We start from the raw sequence: 25,078 nt of genomic DNA on the forward strand, positions 1-25,078 counted from the left end.
TGTCGTCCCAGATTAGCATATAAACTCCGCACATGCTAATAAGGGACGACACTTTTCGCTTTTATATATATTTTTTTAAAGAATGTGTCTTCTCCAAAAAAACTAATCTTTATCGAAAGTGTCGTCCATGATAAGCCTTCCGGACTGCACAGGCTTATCTGACATGACAATGTACGCACATGCAGTAAGCCCCGTGTCCCCAGGAAAAGGCTCATTTAAATATAGCGAAAGGCAGAATAAAATAACTTGTGAATTTCAGAATACGTTTGTCTAAAAACACCTCACTGTACCATAATATTTAAACGAGCAAACTTTTACTGAAGACGTATGAATTCATTACCTGTGCCTGCATGGCCATATAACGTTATGACTGGAGAATGTAATCCAGAATAAATCTAATTAACCTGTGTGACGACATATTACAATTACTAGTTCAACGACTACAATAAACAAAAATCTGGACAAAAGTCGAGACGCGGTGTTGTTGCTCTAAGCTGATTTATTGAAGGATTATGCGAGTTAAGTCTTGTTGGTATTTAAAGGAAAATGTCAAAATCTGACTTTAACAGTTAATCTCACATAGGTAATCCAATATTGGTTTGTCTAGTATTGTACACAAAAGTCATTAAGAAGTCAATGTTCGTGTTCTGAAAGGTTCACGTACAGTGCTCTGTTCTATTTTAAAAGCGACCTCAATTAGTGAAAATGAATGAAATTATTCTCGGTTTGATAAATACGCTATAGTATGGTTGAATACGTGTTATTTAGAAGAGAGATTATGGTAATGGTTTAGCGCGTATAATGCACGGGTTTTGTGTGCATGTTTTAGCGCGAAAGCGCACGAGTTTTTCGTTTTGGGGTATATATGATTTGCACATCTAGTAAGACGCCATTCGAGGGTTGTTTTTGACAGGCAAAGTTATGGAGCAAGAAAACGAAAGGGTGATAACCCCGCCCGCCCGCCCTTAATGAACATATGTATGGTTAAATAATTGGTTACATTGCTTTTATGTTTATAATTTTGCTATTATGAAGTCTATATTTAGTATATTTTCAGTTCGGTTTTTAGTCCATGTGAGATGGGATCTTAACACGAACCGATTTCTTTACTGGGAAAGACGATGGGTGTATTTTCATTTGAGTCTGAAGCAGCTAAGTTTTCTTGATTATTTTGACTCATTTTTTACATAATATTGTGTTTGAATGAGGTCTTTTAAGTTATGGGTGTCATGTTTTTCGAGACTCTCAATTTCTGGAGATAGTACCTCCAGCATACTTATTGAAATATTGGTATGTTTAAATGTCAGTGTTATAATTTTTTGTTGTCGTTCGTAATGAACGTTTAATTTTAAAGACATTTTTATTTTACGATTACTTAATATTTTCATTTTGGTGTGACTGGTTAGATGTTGAAGTCGGTTTAATATAGCTGTTAAATTCGTCATATGCATTTATATATTTCTCGGAATATTTATGATTTATCAACATTCTTTATAGATGCTTTATGGATTTTATGGTTTGAGTGATTTGTTTGTTTCTTGTTGATGTCCGGGGTGTGTGCAGGATGCTTTTGAGGTTTGTTTGTTATGTTAACTTGCGCAATGAAATTGATAATGTTTTAATTACATTTTTTACTATAAAATACTTAATGTTACAGTATCTTAATAGCTGCTTATTTGTAGATTTCTCTAAATTAGAGGTTTCGGGAGGTGATGAAGGCACCTAGACACCGGTCTCGAGCCATGGGTCCTCATACGTCCCCCTGCCATTAAAAGAAAAAATAAGAAAACAAAAATGGCAGTAGGGTTGCGTATCCCGCTCGCGGTTTTACCTGAATCGTTTATTACTACTGATTATTGTATGGGGTGTACGTGAAGTCATGTACACTTCTCTTGATTGGTGGTGGTAGATGAATCTTGCAGATATTAGCAGCTTCTTTGAACAAATTAATGTTTCACATTTGTTTATTTATAATATTTAAGCAAGTTAGCGTGATTGATGGGCATTGGGGGCGTCCTGTGTGCACTGTGGGCATCGGCGGGGATCAGTTTATTCAAATAGTAACTCTTTTTTGAGATATATACTTGACGTCTAATTGTTATGAATACATTTGCACCTTTTCACATGACACACATGTGTATACGAAGTATTCATAATTACATGCCCTACAGCATTTAAATAGTATCGTTTCAGTTCTTTATACACCTGAACAAAGATGTTACACCGTTTCCAGTCGTCTCGAGATTCCTCAACTGAGCGGTGCCGTTGAGGTCTATATCCATTGCGCATACAACATATACGGGCGTCAGAAGAATTGTTTTTTGCATTTATTTGTTGAAAGTCCTGTCAAATACAAGCACTCACTCCTATTTTGTCTTTGGTTTATTATTTGTTTGATAATGATAATGATGATGATATGGGTAATAAAGATGATGAGATTTTAATAGCATTTTGAGAATAGAGAATAATAAATTTACTCATAACTATGAGTAACAAGTGTTATAAAATCAGTACGTTAAAATTGTGCCAGGGCAAGGGAAGCAATATGGACAAACAGTCATGATAAACATGAATAAAATATATAGTAACACATTTTTATGTGTGCAGCTCTCTGAAAATAATGCGTTGATCTTTTTAAATTTGCAAACTTAAATGGCTTAATAGGTTGATGTGCGTAAAAAGGAACTTTGGGCTTAGAAAAGTGTTTGACAGAATTATGTCGGTTTTTCTAATACACAATTTAGTGTTAATATTTTTGAAAATTCTTCTTTCTTTACCTACTGGTTTGTATATCGTCAAACTCAGAGCTGAATGATCTAAATCATTCACCGTGCCGATGATTGTAAAGAAAGAAATAGTGTCTGCGGCCAGTTTTCGCTGCAATATGGCCATTTATCCCTTTGTCTACTGTAGTATGTACAGTGAATGTGTCTGTGCCCAGACGCGTATTGTGGAGGCATCAGTGTTTGTGATACATTGCTAGTTTTGTCATTGCTTTTCTACTGGATTTTTCACACCTGCATATGCAGATGATTGAACATTAATAAGATGATTTTGATTGTATTTTCTATTGTATTTAAATCTATCATACTAAACGAGTGTATGTCTGCATAATCATGCAGTCGGTTTAGTATGGCGTAGTATAGATTACATAAAATGGATACCAGTGCTAAAGCTCAGTTCATGTTTTTGAAAAAAAACATTCTGACGCAATTTAACGAGAGTTACTTCGCAACATTTATCTTTATTTACAATAGTATTTTTAACAAAACTCCTCTCGATACTTCAGAGAGAATTCACGGGACGAACGTAATCGCTGATAAGAAGTAGGATAACCATAAACGTTCGTATCAAATGTTGATATAATTTTATGAGGTTTACAATTGTTTCAAAAGTATCCTTAGACCATTGACGCTTTATAATATTTACTCCCAACACTTTCCACTTTATTTTAGATAAAGTCGTAGATTATAACGATAGCTGTGCTAGCGAGGACCCATAATGAAAGTTGAAGAGTGCTTTCAAAAATATAATTAACAAACACTGAAGTTGTTAAATGTAATCGATACGAACGGAATACGTACAAAATAGAGGCTACACTTTAATGCTTATTTGTCAATTGAATATATCGGGTTGTGTATCAAATCAAGTTTGTTTTATAAAAGACCACTGATTTAAATAGCTTATTTAATAAATAGAAAAATGAAAGAATAAATGCTAACGCCCCGAGGTTGTATTCCTTGGCATCAGAACAAAAAATGTTAATCGACCTATAACCAACGATAAAATTGAAAGTTATGTCTGAAGCTGTTTTGCTGTCCGTGTTATTGCTGTTGCTGTTGTTGTTGTGACTATGTGATTGGCTTTGTTTTTTTATATGATGATGAGGAAGAAAACTAGGAGGAGTAGGTGATGATTATGATGATGATGATAATGACTATGATGATGATGATGATGATGATGATGGTGGTAGTGGTGGTGGTGATGGTGGTGGTGATGATAATTATGATGATGATGATGGTGGTGGTAGTGGTGGTGGTGATGATGATGATGATGATGATGATGATGATGATGATGATGATGATGATGATGATGATGATGATGATGATGATGATGATGATGATGATGATGATGATGAAGATGATGATGATGATGATGATGATGATGATGATGATGATGATGATGTTGGTGGTGGTGGTGGTGGTAATGATGATGATGATGATGATGATGATGATGATGATGATGATGATGATGATGATGATGATGATGATGATGATGATGATGTTGCTGAAGTTCGTGCTGCTTCTTCTTCTGCTGCTGTTGCTGCTGCTGCTGCTGATGATGATAATAATGCTGATGATGATTTTCCGAGCAAACCCTTTCACGATTATTAACATTTCAATTGCTGGTATTCTTCGATCCGCGGGATGATGATTGGACGATTAAATCACAAGCAGATTACGTCGGGAAAAACAATGAACCCGTTCAATACTTCATTTAACTTTAATGAATGTTTGGATTGTCATGGTCGAATTTCAGAGATGAGACTATCCAGATTACTTCACAATATAAATTAATGGCAACCGTTGGAACATATACTAGTCCTTGTTCAGTTTAATGATTAATGAGAACTATCGACATTATGCACTGAGCAGTAAAGAACTGACACGGCTTTAAACAAAACTCATTTAAACTATATCTTTAAATGAAACGCGTTATTCCGAACAACGTAGATGATGCGGATAAAGTTTCACGAAAATCTGCTAAAAATGTTAAAGATGTTTGCTTGCTAAATCTACCAGGTTACATCCAATATGACAGCAGGTCGGCACTCTAGAATTGTGTCGAAGAAAAACACGCCTATGCTTTATGCTCATGCGATGTTTTAAGCTTAATCCATTTAAGCCTAGCGTCTAGAAAAAAGACCTTGGCAAACAGCGTAGACCCAGATGAGACGCCGCATGATGCGGGGTCTCATCTCGGTCTGCGCTGTTTGCTTAAAGGAATTTCTGTAAGAAATATTCTAAATATAGAAATAAATATACTAGACATCCCTAATTTTGGAAATAAATTCATCCAATTTAGAAAGATGGGAGAGTCCACTAGGCATAAATGAGTTAAATTGTGTTTCTGTTGTCTAAAAGTGAAATAAGCAGTTCAACGTCAATTTTTGTGCACACAATTGACGACGCACCGTGGAGCGAAATACCATAGGTTTGAGGGCCAAATTTGGGACATGCATAACGGCTTCATGCTTTAAAAGTCTCAATCTCGAGTCTTCATCAACGACATGATCTTCTTCCACGGGTACCAAGAGAATCAATACCGGTCCCGACATATCTTTCCTCATTATCTTACACTTTTCTCCGCAACCTTACTAAGTAATACTTACTCTGACCAGGTAGGTCGTAAACAGTGTTGTGGAAAATAATGCCAATGCTATCCTACTAGATAGAAATATCCGAACTAATAAACTACATGTAATATAAAAAATTTATATTATAGCTTTTACCGATATCTTTAATGGATGTACACGACTCCATCAGCGTATTATTTTTATTTTACAGAAAACATGGGAAACATCGCAATGGGAAATAACTTTAAGCCTTTAAAATTGAGCTTCACATGCAGTTCATTGTTAAAACAGTTTCGGAAGTATCCGGTATTATTTACTTAAACCATAGTTATACAGATTATGTGATATCTTTAACCATTGGAATTTATATAAAAACGAACGATTAAAATCAAGAATTTGATGGAATCAAAATAATTTAGATAATTTTGATGATAAACCGTTAATTTATGATAAAAGATTTTAAATTATCAGAGTATATCCACGGATAAGGTTTTAAATTAAACATTTAAGATTGAATCTATTTCTAAAAATCATTGTAAAAGTCGTTTTAACTGATGGTCATATTTAATGGGTTGAATTTATCAATAATGCATGCATTCAGATTAAGATTTTCCACCGGTGAGCTCTTCAAAATGAATTCAGATAAGATATCGTTTTCTACACACATTCCGGTCCTTGAAATCGTTATTTTATCATTGTATTTCTACTTTCGCAATCTCCATATTCTCGTTATTAAAGTGTCAGTCAACAAATAAAGAATATACACGTAACTCGATTACTGAAAATGTATTTCGCATTTTAATTTCCGAAAACGGTGTCGTGTTTGTCAAAATAATTTGCTATTCATTTTTGTTTATTTACGGTTAAATATGTTGCTCTTTTGCGCAGTGAAAAAACAACAACGGCGTTTAATATAAAATACAAATTGTATTATCGTAGTATAGATATTTGCATCAATTATTTTTATATTAGAACTAAAAAAGACACACTCATTTTCAATAAAACAATATATTAATGCACACATATCGTTTATACCATTTCGCCAAATACATTAATTTTTCACGGGATGTATTTGTATTAAGTTAGTTTTAAATTCAAAAGTTTATGTTTATAATTCTTAAAGTAACATTTAATTAACTGCGTTCTTTGCAAGATTGTGCAAACATGACACACATACCTAAAAGCGTTATCTGTAAGTTTTGATCATATAAACCGCAACAAAAATCTCTCTATTGCACAGGACGATTTTGATCATCGGCCTTGGGTGTATTGAGGTATTGGTGAAAGAGAAAACTGGATCGCGTGACATACTCTACCATTATCTGCTACATGGATTCAATTTGTTCTTAAGTGTCATCGATCAGGCAATTGCTGTCCAAATCCTATGAAATATTTGTTACTTCTCTTGGTAACCGAGGTTTTGGAAGATACAAACATGTTTTTTACTTTGCTCTTAATCTAACGAGTAAAAGTGCATTACAACAATTACAAAAAGAAAAATACATATGCAGTTTATATACGTGTTAGTTAAATAAAAATGACGGTGTCCATGGCAAATCCCATTCGTAGGAATGTTATGTTTGTGTTGATGACGACGAAAACGACGATAATAATGATAATGATCATTATCATTATGCTGGGGAGGAGAAGGACGACAACGACGGCGGTGATCGTCATCATCATTATAATGAGGTACACAGTAACACGCACGATCACGATGCATTGCAAGCACACAAAAACAAAATGATTTCTACCACCATGATTCGCTGAATTGTTCGGCAAATGTAGTTACACCTCCGCCATAGCAAGTGATGTCTTTTTTAACCCATTTAAGCCTAGCGTCTAGAAAAAAAGGCCTTGGCAAACAGCATAGACACAGATGAGTCTGCGCTGTTTGCATAAAGGAATATTCTAAATATAGAAATAAACATACTAGATATCCCTAATTTTGGGAATAAATTGATCCAATTAAGGAAGATGGGATAGTCCACTAGGCATAAATGGGTTGATATCTTGAAAATACACACACATTTCTATGTCGTGCAAAACAAAAACAACACTAAGTGTACGCATATAACTTTAAATGTAACGGAAACTGTCTTACCTTTTCAAACGCAAAAATAGTTTCCCTTAAATAAAAACAATATGAATACTTTACACTTTCGCCTGGCAAAATGTCATATCTTTCTCATTTTAAATGTTTGTGAAATCTCAAATCAAACGCATTCTCAAAAGAGTACTTTAAAATCCACTTGTTGTATTGTTTGCTCGAATCAAACAAACGGATTTAAACATATATCAAGCCAAAACATGCTCTTCAATACCTACAATTTGATATCTGATATTTTACACGATTATGGATCAAACATTATTATGCGCTAACGTTTCATAAACCATATTTTAAAACAATCCTTCAACAAAATATAAATTGCAATTATCGTTCACCAAATTCTATATATTGTTCGAGTCGTTTCAAGCAGCATGTACGGTCGCTAAGGGTGTACTCACTCAATTATTATCAAAGTATTCTTCTCCTAAATCCATAGTATTTTTGTGTATTTAACTTTGTGATCAAAATGCGATAAAAACGTAGAGTAATCTTTTAAAGAACACTCACCAGTGTCGGCTTTTAGTTCCTTTTAAAACGATCGAATAAAATCCAAATGTCTATTGAGCAGTAAGAATCGAGTATTTATTTATTCACACAATTTGTGGGTTAACAAGATAGTATGGGCCGTTTTCGAATGCGGTATTGTGGACTATAATATATTGATTAAACGTTTAGATCGCACCGTACGTATTTTGCAATAGTCCGCTGTAAGCTATATCGTTTGCCACAGGGTCTTGGTTCATATCTAAAATCGATAATGAACTGATCTGATTTAAAACGATCGCCTCCTTTACCATCTTGAATGTTTTGAATAAAATCGAGTATCTCAAACACCGGCTACTTTTGATCTACTTGCAATATTTTAAATGTGTTGGAAATTGAGTCGAATTGAGCGTCGCTCTAGGTCAAAGAGGCCTTATATCCGCACAGGCTTGTCAGGGTGGTCACTTTCCGCTTGTATGGAATTTTTCGATTCAAAGAAGTCTGTTCTTTGCAAAAATCACTTTTAGGCTAAAAATATCGCCCCTGATTAGCCTGCGCTTACTGCACAAGTTAATCAGAAACGACACTTTACGCACATGCATGAAGCCCCATTTCCCCAGAGCTCGGCTCATATCGATTTTATAACATTTTGCGTATTTTTGCATATACTATGCTCCTCCTATATCGTGCTACTCATGTTATATTCGCTCAATACACTCATGTACATGTATTTAGGTATACCCAATGTGTCTGACTTTAAATTTCTTATATAGGTTTTATCAGCGTTTAAATTAGTTGTAAGAATGTAGTACCGGCCAGCGACCTATGTTCATAGGACCCTGTCTCAACTGTAAAGGTGTAAGTCAAATTTTCCCTTATGGAGTTTTGCGAATACATCAATTCGAAAATTTGCTAACATTTCAATGGTGTCATATACATTTTTGCGACATCAATGCAGATTTCGAATTTTAAGAACGTGTCAAATTTGGCACTTTTGAATTCTGCGAACATTTTCGTTTCGTTTCGTTTATTTCAATATGCACATTTGCACAATATGCTGATAGACTGAGCAAATACCATTTATATAACATAGTGATAGTCACATTATTTACAGAAAGCAACGGTGAATGTCTACGGTCAGGAAGAAATGTGCAAACATAAAACATGTCGAATAAACTATTCACTAATCTTCGTTTGAATTTGGCATTTTGTGATTGACATCTTCATATTCCATTATGTCAACCTTTAAACTTTGCCAGTTAGCGAACGCGTTAAAGTTTGACATGTTTACATGTAAATCTGGAACTTTGCGAACATATAAATTTGGCAGTTTGCGGTCATTTTGATGTGGACGTTTCAGAACGTGTTAATTTTGCATTTTGTGTAGATGTTCATTTTAACAGACAGGCAAGCAGAATCGATGTCACTCTACCTGGACGCACCCCTGTGGTATCAGCTCATTGTAGATCTAGCCACTGCGTGTGAACAGCGGAAAAACCAATATCGACCCATGGTGACCGTGTCGTTAGCTAATCGACCGAATCCAATAAGAAAATACACTTGATTGCATTCAAATCAAATCAACTTGATGGTTTGTTTGACATGATCGCATTAGTATAATGCTAAACATAGCAGTTGCTATTGATATTTGTTTCTGTACAAGGCAATTTAAATACCTAACATTTAAAGCTGTGTGCACAGCAACATATGAGCCTCGCTCTGGGAAAACGGGGCTTAATGCATGTGCGCTTTGTGTCGTAAAGGGATAGCCTGCGCAGTCCGCACAGTCTAATCAGGGACGACGCTATCCGCCTTTATTGCAGTCGTCGTTTAATTACCGAAAATCCCGTTTATGCGAAAAATGTCTTTACTGATTAGGCCGTGCAGACTGCACAGGCTAATCTGAGACTTTACGCACATGCATTATGCCCCGTGTTCTCAGAGAACGGTTGATATTTGACAATGTACTCCACGTGTAACAAGCGCTCTCAAATTGAACACAAGATAAACTGCATTCAGGTGAACAGGTTTGAAAATATGGAAAAGAATTAAAGTAAATATAAGATTCATGAAAAGTTACTATTTCTTGCATGTAAATGACAAACAATATTCGTGTTTATTACTATTTCTTGCACGTAAATGACAAAGCCTTGCCTAAAACTCACAATTGTTTTTAAAATAACAGATCCATTCCTCCTTACTAACAAATTTTTGAGGATATATTTTAACTGAACAGTGTTTGTATACAACTGTTTATAGCAGTATTCAGAGTTGAAACAGTTTAGTTTTAAGTCAGAATTTGTATTTTGTGAAATGCATGTGTGTAAATTATATAGATTATATATATCAATACTTACGTTTTTATTTCTGCATGTAATTCGTGAAGTTCATCATCGTGTTAGTGCTTTGATACATTCATACAAACGCTTGCTTGAAAAAAGGAGAATACCTTTGATTATTGTAATATTTGTAAATCCATATAAAGCCCGAAACCACATTGCTTGGTGTTTTCTGTACAATCGCTTGTATTGCAAGTATTGCCTCAAATATTACCAGGTATAATCTAAGATTTTAACACGACACGTACGTATCTTGTTTTCTTCAATGATATGAATGTTTTTCTACGCAGCTGAAAGTTTTGAAAATAATCGATCTGAAGCATTCCTTGACATAGTACAGTAAATTTCAAATGCTTTAACCCATTTATGCCTAGTGGACACTCCCATCCTTGAAAATCGGATCAATTTATTCCGAAATTATGGATGTCTAGTATACTTATTTCTATATTTTGAATATTTCTTTCAGAAATTCCTTTAAGCAAACAGTGCAGACCCAGATGAGAGGCCGCATCATGCGGCGTCTCATCTGGATCTACGCTGTTTGCCAAGGCCTTTTTTCTAGACGCTAGGCATAATTGGGTTAACATGCTCTATGGAACATCGTTGCAAACAAGACATGTTTTTCATGATAAAATGTACAATTTTACTACTCAACGCGCAGATGTTATTGAAATCTTTTTTTTTTATGTTAAGGTGCACATGAAAGGTTTTTTTTCTTTATAAACACCATTAAGAAATATGCGTTCCCCTTTTTCACGCATATATTTCTCTGGTTACAACGTTTTATGGACGATGACCACATCGTTTAGAAAAGCTATATACCATAAGCAAATTGTTTCATATCGCCTCAGTGGGATTTGAAATGACAACTACACAAACCATGCTTTTCAGTATTAGTTTTCAAGCATTCAGTGCCCATATCAATCATTCTCCAGATATTCTATTCTCATTTCATATTTACACCCGGAGCATCGCCGTAGATACGTTTATTTTACTTATTTTACAACTTCTTAACCCATTTATGCCTAGTGGACTCTCCCACACTTCTAAATTGGATCAATTTATTTCCAAAATTAGGGATGTCTAGTACATTTATTTCTATATTTAGAATATTTCTTACAGAAATTCCTTTAATCAAACAGCGCAGATCCTGATAAGATGCCGCATCATGCGGCGTCTCATCTGGGTCTATGCTGTTTCCCAAGGCCCCTTTTCTAGACGCTACGCATAAATGGGTTAAAACGAGGTGTTATTACAAAATCACCTGTTTGTTAAGAACACCAAAAGCAGGATATATAGGATCTGGCACGAGTTGTCATATCATACCATATTTTATTAAACGAGTTCAGGAATTTTGTTAGTAAGCGATTTTCCTGGACGAGTTTAATAAAAAAAATTGGTATGATATGACAACGAGTGTCAGATCTTTTTTTATCACATGCTATTAAATGAGCAAATTAAAAAAATATTTACGCAAACATAATGATAAATCCCGAATGTTGTTTACATTTCGCGACGTCATATGACGTTGCAACGTCATTTCAGCAAAATAACAAAATGCGATTGGTCAATCGAACAAACACTAATCCAATGAAAACGCTTAAAAAGTATATTACACATGTGTAAGATATATAGGATCTGGCACGAGTTGTCATATCATACCATATTTTATAAAACGAGATCAGGAATTTTCTCAGTACGCGAGCCTTTGGCGAGCTTACTAACACATTTCCTGGACGAGTTTAATTAAATATGGTATGATATGACAACGAATGTCAGATCTTTTTTTATCACATGCTTTAAAATGAGCAAATTAAATAAATATTTACGCAAACATAATGATTAATCCCGAATGTTGTTTACATTACGTGACGTCATTTGACGTTGCAACGCCATTTCAGCAAAATAACAATATGCGATTGGTCAATAAACGAAAACTAAGCCAATGAAAACGCATAAAAATGTTGTATTACACATGTGTAATGAAAAAAAATGTAATGGTTGTATTGCATAGGAAACAGAGTATAGCATGTAATAAAAAATATTCGTAATGGTTATATTACATGGGAAACAGGGTATGGCATGTAATACATATAACATACCACACTTATAAGGAACGGTTATGCTAAACACAACGGTTTGCACATACCAGTGTCACAACACAGAGAGAATATAACCTTTATTTACTAGAAACACAAAAAGTAATAATAAGAACTGCCAATCATAAACAAAAATTAAATATTTAAAACTATGCAATTCGATAAGAAAAATGAATTCCATGTCGATAATTACAGGTAGTTAGGTCTAAACAAGATTTATTGAGTTATTCTAAAACACACGTAAGCAGTATAATACAAACATGCATGCTACGTTTAACATAATATGCTTTAAATTAACACATTTAAGTCTAGTAGACTCTCACATACTTCTAAATTGATCAATTTATTTCCAAAATTAGGGATGTCTAGTATATTTATTTCTATATTTAGAATATTTCTTACAGAAATTCCGTTAAGCAAACAGCGCAGACCCTGATAAGACGCCGCATCATGTGGCGTCTCATCTGGGTCTGCGCTGTTTGCCAATGCCTTTTTTCTAGACGCTAGGCATAAATGGGGTAAGAATGCAAAGTACGATTGTAGGTTTATTAACGTGCAGTCAATAACATTGAATACAAGACAAACATGCAAAAAACACGTGTAACGTCACCCCATTACGTAACTTTCTAAAACTTGACATTTGAGGAACAAGGTATTACTTTATTTTGTATCCACCATTACGTTTGTGTTCACCATATATGTTATTTTGTATTCACATTGTGCTATGTGCTGTTGTAAGGCACCAGCCCGCACAATCTAATCAAAGCGCTGAAGGCACTGAATTTGTTCGCTTTTGTATAATTTTAGACGCAACTCAGTTTTCAAAATTATGTGATAGCGTTTTATATCGCAAGTTTGAAATGACCACAACCCATTTAAATTTATAAAGAGTGTGTCTTAAAACACAGGTCGAGATGGCTTTTTTCCAAATCATTGATACAGCTAATCAGTGCACAGGCTAATCTTATTTGACATGCATTTAGCCCCGTTTTCCCTGAAAGCAGTCAATATGTACAGATTTCAATGATAAACACTAGACTGGCCAACGTTGTCTTACAAGCTGTTAAATACACACTATTTCTGTACCAGTGAGAACAGGCAGATGCGGTGGTTAGAGTAGACGCTTTTAACATTCTGTCGTCTGCTAAATTTTACTGGAGTTATCCACACAGACAATCACGGGTTACGGTTCCTAGCGTAGCTAAGGCATACTGATTTGCAAAATTCGGTCTGCATTATTTGTGAGCAAACCGCAACACAAAAAGTTGCAAAAATGCAGAAATCGTTTTTGATAGACATCTTACCAAACAAACTAGGCTTACATAACCCACAATATGTCCACAACGCACTTTCTTGGTGTCGCTTCATTGAGGTGTGACGTAACGGCTCCCAATATTTTAGCTTATATGACATTAATTAATCGGACGGACATCGTTCATGGATTCTATTCAGATACACTTAATGACGCTTTTGAAACGCAAATTTAATAACACTACCTGTTTGAAAACGATCACTTATTTCATATACATTATTAAAGGCCTTATAATTATCAAATTGTTGTGACCTAAAATTATCTCAGCGTCATAATATGAACACTTGCTGCAACCCACTTTGGAGTACGCTTACATGAGATTTCCTTTGAGTATGGTTTGGTCGGATGCAGTGATTTAACCCATTGAAGTCTAGAAAAAAGGCCATGGCAAACAGCGTAGACCCAGATGAGACGCCGCATGATGCGTGGCCGGCCGTCTGGTAGTTATTTGTTTCAAGACATATAGGATTGGTTGATACAAATGTTTTACCCATTTATGCCTAGTGGACTCTTCCATCCTTCTAAATTGGATCAAATTATTTCCAAAATAAGAGATGTCTAGCATATTCATTTCTATATTAAGAATATTTCTTACATAAATTCCTTTAAGCAAACAGCGTAGACCCTGATGAGACGCCGCATCATTTGGCGTCTCATATGGGTCTACGCTGTTTGCCAATGCCTTTTTACTAGACGCTAGGCATAAATGGGTTAAATGTATGTTGTGATTCCTGTGACTGACTCTGAGTGTTCTTTTTATACGTAACCTTTAATAAGAGTCGTACAATTCAACGAAATGGCTAATTTACGTCACATTTGCGACCATTAATGCCACTTTTTTCAGACGAGTTGCTGAATGTCAGAGTAAAATAATAAAACACATCTACACATTTTATTGCGAGAAACATGTTCATACATAACCAATTTCATTAATATATTTAAATTGTTCTCGCAATAACTATGGATTGTGTATTATGTTATCTTTTATTTCAGAGCGACACTGAGGTCCAGACGAATTAAGCTTTATTTCATATAAAAATAATAAACTATTTGTATTTTTACATTTAGTATATTGCACCATTAAGACCCGTGCTCTTTTACTGCTTTCAGCGAAAAAAAGATAATTTAAAATATATTAATTCTCTTGGAGGGTTTCTATGCAATGCGATTTGTTTAGGCTCAAAATGGACCCAATTATTATCGAAAAAGCTTTTTAATTATTCACGTCAGAATTGATATTGAACTCAACAAATTAACGTGTATCACGGTTCTGATGTTGCATTTCAAAAGGTTTGAATGTGTTGTCAAATAGTGTTCGTTAAGTAATCAATTTATCTGCAATATAAACCAACAAAATTTATGATAATTTTTTTATTTTTAAATAACAGTGCTTTCGTCAAATCTCCAGTAAGAAACTAAGAGGTACTCAAAACTACAAAGTTCAACCATATACAATATATGTACACCAATTATACGTATTATCGTTACATATAATTCTTAAATGACGCACTTGGTAGGTCCTGTTTTTTTATTGTCATGCTGAATGCAAAAGTTAGAATGATATTTCACAAACATGCATCTTCCAGTTGTTGACGCAGTTGCCGTCATCTAGCCTACCTCTCCAAATCAATAAGCACGTGTCGATATGATCCTCAATCGGAAGTGTCGACATAGGAACGCCAGACAACCAACGCCATACGCCGCTTTCCTTCGTTGCCCCTAGCCAAAAGTCGTTGCCCTGCATCAAAGTCTTGGTTCTGTTTAAAAGGGACGATGATTCCGCGCTTGCCAGTTTCCATCCGAAGCTCTCGCAGTTTTCTTTTGAATTGGCCCAATTAAGGTGATCCGGCATACCAACGAACACTTTGACAGCTGGATAAACCTTCGAAAAAAGACCATCAAGTTGTGTGTGTGTTTCTTTTTTGAAATGCTTAATTTTGATAATCAGTGCGATTGTTAAAATATGTATGCACACTATACGGCTGTAGGTAGTTACCAATTAATACTTCTACGCCAGTCATTAAAGGGGCGTTATTTCTATACACATTATCATCAGATTTAAACGCACTCTGACAGCAAAGACGAGGCGCAAAATTTTGTAGTGTAAACTGAAAATAAAAGTTTAGAAACATAGGAGATAATATTTTTCATACAATCCAATTTGGAAAGGCAATTATTTTATTAAATGTGGAACAATAAAACAAATTTGTATTGCGTTGGTAATTTTTCCTTATATTTGCACGAACTTAAATCGAACACAACGTTTAAAGGAAATTACACAATTTATTAAGGTAAATCATTATGCATTACTTTACCTGTACATAGAAGTTGTTTAAAAAGCAAGAAGTAAAAAGTATCCCTTACTAATTATAAATTTAACAGTTCTAACTATTATGCACTTATTTTGCGTCGCCTTTTTGTCAAACGGTCACAAACAATTAACAGCATTCTTTAAATATTAAAGACCACTAAATGCAAATACATGCAACCCTAAAGTATAATGACTCTACTTGCTTTTTGCATCCTCTAAATATGTAACACTTCATGTAATGGAAAGTATCTCTATGGTAATATCCAAAAGTTTGTCTAGTGGTTAAACAGTTAACATAATCCCCGAATAATACGGCAAATTCGTTAAGTAATAAAAGTTAATCCTCGTGTAACCAGGGACTTACCTTTACGTAACCGCTTCCTATTGTCAAGTTCTTCAAACGGCCATACATAGTATCCTTTAAATAATACAGTCCACAAACTTCAGTGTCGGGTCCGCTGTCAGAATACTCAACAAACCGGCATCCCTCTTTGCATAACCTCAAACACGCGATTAGATTCGACGCATATTTGGTTACTTTGTCCTCATATGTTACTGAAAACGTTGAAGACTTCTCAAATTTTTCTAGATCTAACATTGTTGAATAAGCACTTCTGGTAATGAAAAGAGCTAGAACGGCCACTTTGACAAGTTTTCCGCCTATCATTTTTGATTGCTTTGCCATCATGGGATCGCACTAACCGACGCGCAGCAATAAATGATTTGTTTTCAGTGATGGTATATATAGTTCTAAATAATTATTGATTGAATATATGCTTTGACTCAACCTAGCAGAAAATTAAAAGCACTACTTTTCATCAAGTTTCAATGCTATGTTCGATGTAAGCAAACGCCATAGTATGATTCGATTGTTCAAATACAATTGCTATTTGTTATATGTGCATTAAAATTTCATTGAAAAGTTACTATTTTAGCTCGAAAATTTGCCAAAGCGTTATTTAATCAAACTCACGTAATTCAATGTCATATACAATTGTGACAGCTGATTTATTTGTACAGATGAGTGCACTGCGTTTATGTGTGTTTGTTGGATCGGGTTAATATAATAAGAGAAAACAGAAATCGCAGATATGTAAATAAAAGGTAGAGTGGTTTTGAAAGGCACGGAGTGTATATTGACGTAATCTAGAGTCCGTGTGAAAGGGTATAATATGGTGTAACATATTTTTGTGATGACTAAAAGAATATGAAGTTCTATGCATGAAAGCAAACATTATATAAATGCCTGTTTCTTTACACAGATCTGGAAACCCTTTTATCATAAAAATATTTAGTAACATGAGAAAAGTTAGTTTAGTTTAAACCTATTTATTTTAGCGCGATTGCATCAAAAGACTTATAAAAGGCTTATAGAATCGCTCCTTTGTCCGTTTCCTGTTCTTTGTGTCTTTTGGGAAGATCTAGAGAACGCTTCCCGAGAGTTGGATCGAACCCGTGACCTCCCGATCGCTAGGCGGACACCAGGTCCATTACGCAAAAGAAAAGTTAAATGCATTATTAACTTAAAGTCAATACAAGTCAATGCAAATATTCGATACAATCGTGTTGGCATTGGCATGATTATACACGCAAATCCATCGATACCATTTTTATTTTTTTTCATTTGCAAAATCAGAGCTGTTTGTGATTGCGTCATTGTTTAATGCAACCATTAAATACCTTTTAAAAGACGTATGGCGTCTGTTATAATCACAATATAGAAACAAAGTTTGACTAGTTATACTTAAAGCAACATCCAATATAACCAAATATTCTTATTTAAAAAGTCATTCAATAAAAGTTCACGCTCCCGACATACCATAATAAATATATAAGTGCATGTATTTATAAGGTTTTTAGAGACAGTTATAGAATTTACTGAATACAGTAAGCAAATTATGCCATATCATACTTTTCATAGGAATAAATACGAATGAAATATCCGTTTATGGCAAAACTGTATTTACTAAAACATATCTGTTCGAAGAACACACGCGTCTAAAATTTTGCCATATTCTTTTTGCCTTTTTTTTATTATCCCCACGCTTTTAAAAGCGTGGGAAATATGTAATTATCTCCGCTTTCTGTCTGTTCGTACTGGCCACTATCTCCTTCTACACTATTAGCACTAAAACCTTGAAACTTATACATATGGTATTTATCAGCATATGTGAGACGTTGACGGCGACGGAATTTGGATCTGACCCCTGGGTCAAAAGTTATGGGTAAATAAATGGGTAAAATGGGTAAAAAAACTCATTTTACTAACAACCTGCGACGCACAGGATAATAACTTTTGACCCAGGGGTCAAATCAAAATTCCAAATAGTTCACCATCGAACATATGCTCAAAGCTACCATGGGTGCAGAACAACGCCCACCCAAAAGTTTGTTTTAACATTACTTCTTCATTTATTCACCAGTTGACTTCAAATTCATACTGCACATCTCTTATGACAACACGGTCTATCTCGACCATCCATGTCCACATTGCCCTCCCCGGGGCCCCACCAACATAGGCCTTGCCCACCCAAAATTGCCTTTTAATATAACATCTATGCGACGTGTGGATGCGCGTCGGCATCTGCCGCGCCATTTTTCTAGTTTAATATGTAAAGGATATGTATTAAATGATGGTTTCGCAAGTCATCGTGATAATTTTGAGATTGACTCGATTGACTTGCCGTTCGTAATATACTAGACCATTGGTCCTATATGGACTTTCTAACGGACGTCATTTATAGGAGGTTAATAATATGATAAAATAGTTAAATGTATAATTGAGAAAGAATCTTTTCGTGAGTATAAAGTAAACGATTCATCAAAACTTTAAATCGTCGTTTCATATAGAGGCATAGGGGTAGTTAGGGGTTGCTCATTTTATAACATTAAAACACTGGTATTGTTTAAATTTAGAGGTCAATGAAAAATGTTAAATATTTTCAGTATAAAACATTCAATGAAAAATGAGCCTTCAAGATTAAGGCTCGATATATATATCGGTTTAGAAACGTTAATCATGTTCAGAGATGAGCCGTTTGCCATTAATCCCGAAAATGATACGTTGCTTAATTTTTGGAGGAAATATTTCAAATTAGCCAGTGCAATCTTAGGAATTATTCCTTTGGGTGTATTTGCAGGAAATTTCTCAAAATTTCCATTGGCTGTTGATATAGGTCAAAATCATCGTTAGACAAAACAATACTGTTTTAAAGATAATCGGTGTATGCTATTATAATACTAGACACAATTTAGGTAAATTTAATCGAACACAAATATTACAAGACAAAACTGGATTTTAACACGACGGTAAGTGGTGCTTTATTTCAAATAACTTTAGTAAACAAGTTTTCTTAAGAAATTTTACTAGTGCATAAATGACAGATTTTATGCTGCTTATGGCATTGTAAAATACATCAGAAATATTTTTATTTAATAAGCATGTGTTCTTGTTAAAAAAAATCCATTCTTACTGCATTCATAATACACGGCAAGGTTTCCTGAACGTGAAAGTTTTTCACCGATTTCAGACGTATTCAAGGATTTATTCCTATGCCTTAAGGTATCGGCACAGACTGCAAGAAAAACTGTCTTTTATGCACCATGGATTTTTGCAAATGTATTTAAATAACTTGAGATATTTGCAAAAATAAAGTTCTTAACGGTGTGATTACATTCTGCCCAGCCCGTGTGTAGACCCCTTCGTTTCGTTTATTTCAAAATGCACATTTTCACAATATGTGAATAGAATAAGCAAATACAGTTAATAAAACATAATAACATAGTCACATCATTTACAGGAAACAACGGTAAATTACAACGCTCAGGAGGACAAGGTGAAAATATAAAACATGCAGAATTATAAAGTGACAAAACTTTGTTATGTTTAATAGTTCTTTTGGTCCAAAATTACAAATAATAAGGTGTTGACTTGCAAGAGGTCACACTTTATTTTACCTATGGTTAGTGAGTTCTTTGTTAACCTAGTATAATCCTCATGTATTTTAGGTCACTATATACCAACAGATTTCCTTAACAAACTCAATGTTAAACCAACAACTTCAACGAAAAATAAAGTCAAACTTTTGCGCATAGACACCCTAATAACCATACCTTTTCTTCAAGAGCATTCCAAGCCGAATTGATTTAAACAATAAAAAAGATAGGTCATGTAGTATGTAGTATGTAAAGAACTCGACGCGAATCAACGGTCACTGTTTTAAGGCCATCTTTTTACCGGCTTTTCTCAAGTTGATGATGGTCTCCCGCCATCTGTCAAAGTCTCATGTAGTCTCCAACCAAAAAACACTGAATTTGTAGTATACAACAATGTTTTCCCTACCACATGCTCACAGAAATATTCAAAAATAAAATCATGGCAAGTGCCCATCGAGAGAATTATGTGTCTTCAAATCAATGACGTTCCATTTTTGGAGGGTATAAATTGAACACCAAAAGTATTTAGTATACTGTAACCATCATGTGATTTTACACGTGTGTAACGGTTTAGTAAAATGGGGATTTGATAATTTAATTCACGTATTTAGTAACCTTAGGGGAATAATTATCCTCACGCTTTTTGAAAAGAGTGGGTATATTAAGTTTATCTCCGCCGTCCGTCTGTCTGTCCGTCCGTCCGTCCTGGTCACTATCTCCTCCTACACTTTAAGCACAATAACCTTGAAACTTACACACATGGTAGCTATGAGCATATGTGAGACCCTGCACTATTTGGAATTTTGATATGACCCCTGTGTCAAAAGTTATTGGGGTTGGGGTAGGGCCGGGTCAGAGATTTTCAGTCATTTTTATGCCCCCGGTATGGTGCATTGGTCATAACTTTTGCAATATTGAAGATAGCAACTTGATATGTGGCATGCATGTGTATCTCATGGAGCTGCACATTTTGAGTGGTAAAAGGTCAAGGTCATCCTTCAAGGTCAAAGGTAAAAAAAACAAATCCAAAGGAATAAATAAGCTAAGAGATTTAGGCAGGATGGTATTGATTTCGTTTATTTTATAATATATATATATATATATATATATATATATATATATATATATATATATATATATATATATATATATATATTGGGTTTATTTCCCTATTGTGCTGTCTTAGCATATAATAAGACTGCACGTGGGTAACCTGTAAGACCTTTATAAGTTTGGGTATTTGTTTATTTACACATTTGCATATTTATTTGAAAACCCCTATCAAAACGAAATACTGGAATTTCAAATGCTGTTTAATTTATGTATTTCATCTAAAGTATTTTATGATTTTATTGCAAAATTGTGGTTCTCGCTTGATGCAAGCGAGAAAATATTTATTTTATTTGGGTTTGTATAGTACTGTCTGTTAATATATTTTGTTCTTTCTGTTAAAAACATTGGACATTTGAATAGGTAGTGGAATTCATCACCTAATTCCTCACATCAGGGACATTTTCTGTCATGTACCTGTATGTTTTGCCATCTTCCGGTTTCATTAGGTAGTGTGTGATTCCTAGTAAAGAAGGCAATCAGGTTTTGAGCAAGTATATGAGGTAATACCTTTATGTAATTTCCTTGCGTAAAAGTTTGTGTTATAATTTTGTATGTATTTGTGTCAGGAGTTCTGTTTAGATCAGCCGTCCAGTTCTGGATATAAATATCTTTCAGTTTTACTGCCAGTGATTTAATAAGCCATTTGCCATTAATTAATGATTGGCTGTACCATACTTCTGAATAGCCATGGTTACATAGGATTGTTTGTATGTTTTCCATCCATGGGGACTTTAATAAGTTTTTGGAGTGTAGGTGTAAGAGTAAGTGATATATCTTTGAAGACAGTTTTAACGTTTCAGACGATTCCGTGTTATCTATAAGGCGAGTCCAGAATGCAATAGATTTCTTTTGCATATCAATTTTTATAGGTGTGAGGCCAGTTTCTCCATATATCATATGAAGGTGTAGAGCTTTTTCAGTTGAATATATATTTGAGAAAGTTGAGCTGCACTCTTTCGATTATATCTACGTTCCCTATTCGCCATATCTCACTAGCATATAGAAGTATTGGTTTTATGTTTTTTTCAAAAAGATCTATTTGCAGGTCATAAGGTAATGATAGCGCTTTTATCTTGCGGAGAATGGCAAACATGGCCTTAGTGGCTTGTCCAGCAATATATTTTTTGGTTTTGACAAATGAACCGGTTTTTGTGAAGTATATGCCTAGATATTTATACTCATTTACAGTTTCAATCACCGCATTTCCAATTTTGAATTTATGTGTACCTTTTCTGCTTGGATTACCGTTTCCAATAATCATTATTTGGGTCTTGTTTAAATTATTTTTAAGTTTCCAGTTATCACAAAATTATTTGAAATTATTAAGTGCGTTTAGAAGATCTGAGGGATCACCACTGAATATTACTGTGTCGTCCGCATAGAGTAGTAGGAATATTGTCAAGTATATTTGCAGACCTTGGACAGATATTTCATTATTAAGTCCATTCATCCCACACGAGTATAGGTATTGAATCAGATCATTAAAGAAGATATTAGACAGGAAAGGGCTCGAGTTTTCGCCTTGTCGTACTCCGTCCAGGCAATCAAAGAAAGCAGTTTGTCCTTGGTTTGTTATTACTTGTGATTTTATATTATTATACATGCTGGTTATTATTTTAAAACATTTACCGTTTATTTTCTCACTTTGTAGTTTCTGCCAGAGGCCTTGTCTCCAGACAGAGTCGAAGGCTTGTTTAATGTTATATCAATAAGTGTTTTGAGTATAAAAATGTTATCTGTAGTTGAGAGTTTATTGCGGAAGCCAGCCTGGGTTTCGTTTATTAGATCATGTTTTTCTGAAAATTTGTTTAATCTGTTGCTTAGAATGCACGTGAAGAGCTTGCCAAAACAGCTTAACAGTGAGATTGACCTGTAGCGTTCTGTAAGAGTGGTGTTTCCCTTGTTTTTATATATGGGTTTTATTCGGCCAATCGTCCAGTTTTCTGGGATAAATCCGCTGTCAAATATTCCATTGAATAATTTGACATATATGGGCAACATGGTTGTAATAGTTGATTTTATATGTTCATTAACTATATTGTCGGCCCCAGAAGATTTGTTGTTTTTAAGCTGTTTTATGGCCTTGGTTGTTTCCTCGGGCGTAGTGGGTAAATTAATATCGTGATTGTTTTGTAGATTCATGTTCCGGGTTAATTTGTTGCTCCAGTGTATTTTAATCTTCTGTGCTTTCCGAATTAATTTATTTAAAGAAGGTGTAGAGATCATTTTATTTTGCTTCAGTTTGGTTATTTTTACTTTGTGTAGAGTTATTTATTGTTTTCCAGTATAGTTTTGGATTTTCATCTTTTAACATCTTAATTTTGATTTTTTTGAAGTATTATATTTGTTAAATGATGATTCCAGTGTGTTTTGTATTCTTTGGTGATTTTGTTGCGATTTCTTTTAAAATAGGGTGTTTTATGTCTGTTATACATTTTCTGGCAAAGTGGTTTTATTTCTTATATTAAGACATGTGATTTTGAACCACGTTTTTTAAGTGTCTCTGTGTTTTGCTTATAAGTCTGGTTATTTTTGTTTTTATGTTTAATTGTACCAAGGGATTGATGTGAGCATTTAACGAATAGTTGGGTTATGTCGTTTACGATGCTATTCGTGTTATTTTGGTCGATGTTTTTGTTCTCGATAAGCTGGTCTATTCTGTTTTCTATTTGGATAGCAGTTGTAGTACTAAGTATAAAAGTTTTCATTAAAAGTTTCTGCTTTGGAGCCGTCCCATAGTCGGGTTTTTGTTATGGAGATATTGTTTTACGTGTTATTGCACTTTCTTATTGGAGAATTTTTTGTTTTAATTTCAAGTGTTATTGATGAGTGAACATCTGAGTATAATTCACAAAAGTCTTGGATTTCATAATTAATTATATCCCTTACTACACTGGCTGTGCATAATGCATAATCAACAGTGCTAGAGTTTGTTAAGCGTGTGGTTTTATTTTTATCACTGCCAATTCTACCATTAAGTATAAAGAAGTGACTATGTTTACAGAATTCAATCATTTTAGTGCCCTTATTGTTTGTATTAAGGTCTACAATTTTTCTGTCAAGCGGTATTTGATACTCTTCAAAGGTTTTTAATATCTTAGATTGTTCATTTTCAACATCTTCTAGTTCAAATAAGTCAGTTATAAAACTATCAGTTAAAGAGTAGTCACTCAGTCTACCGCATCTTGAGTTAAAATCCCCTAACAACACAAACTCTTTGCAATCAAGATTCTATCTAAAAATTTCATTTTGAATGGAAAAGTATGAATCTTCGACAGATAATCCTGTGCCTGTTAGAGAAATATACACTATACTACATTTTAGATCGTTATTATTTTGGGGGTCACATTATAATTTCCCTGAGATTGTAAACAATTTGATCAGGTCAGATTCCCTTTTGTCGTCAAAATTTATAAATGGGCTGAACAATTCTTTAACAATGACAGCCATTCCACCTGATTTATATCTTGATAAATCCTTTCTATGAAATATATGTACATTGAAACCTGGTACATTTATTGTATCAGAAATATCAGTTTTTGTCTTTTCCTGAAGACTAATTATGTCAAATTTGTTAATACATGATACAAATTCGGGGCATAAAAGACGAGCCGATAAACCACAGACATTCAATGACAAAACGTGTAAAGAAGTCTTCTTCCAACATGTAGACTTTTGTAAAATATATTGCTGATTGTTATTAGTATTGTCTGTGATCTCATTTGCGTTTTTCCCTGTGTTTTCCTATTCTTGACTGGCTTGACTGTCACTTTGTTTCAGTTCTGCGCCACTGTTCGTGTTTACGACTGCAATGTCGCTGTAGTTGGCGATTGTTGGCGTATGATCAGGAGTCAGGTTTGGGGGCTGCATCGCTTCTGTGAGTATGGGGCTGGAGATTGGTTCCTGTGATGAGTTTATATTACGGTTTTCTGTATCGAGATCGTCAATTTCGCTGTCACTCGAGACATAATAGTGTTGTTTTTTAACTGGTTTTCGCTATCGAGGGGCGATGTTGCCTT

At 34.4% G+C, this 25,078-nt stretch overlaps 1 protein-coding gene across 7 annotated transcripts in view; it reads right to left on the reverse strand.

Moving 5' to 3' along the window:
* Nucleotides 1–25,078, reverse strand: part of LOC127846439 (uncharacterized) — a 99,699-nt gene that overhangs the window by 8,962 nt on the left and 65,659 nt on the right. The window contains exons 1-2 of one of the 7 annotated variants that reach the window (XM_052377686.1): nt 7,974–8,135; nt 7,461–7,485 (exon numbers count right to left, since the gene is read on the reverse strand). The exons of 3 other annotated variants lie outside the window; for them this stretch is intronic. The gene's annotated coding sequence lies outside the window, so the exon portion shown is untranslated. Of the gene's footprint in view, nt 1–7,460; nt 7,486–7,864; nt 7,950–7,973; nt 8,142–25,078 lie in introns of those variants that run through there. 3 more of the 7 variants (XM_052377688.1, XM_052377683.1, XM_052377689.1) reach the window with 3 other exon arrangements.

The sequence above is a fragment of the Dreissena polymorpha genome, chromosome 9 (assembly GCF_020536995.1).
Source record: "Dreissena polymorpha isolate Duluth1 chromosome 9, UMN_Dpol_1.0, whole genome shotgun sequence".
In the NCBI taxonomy this organism is placed as follows: domain Eukaryota; kingdom Metazoa; phylum Mollusca; class Bivalvia; order Myida; family Dreissenidae; genus Dreissena; species Dreissena polymorpha.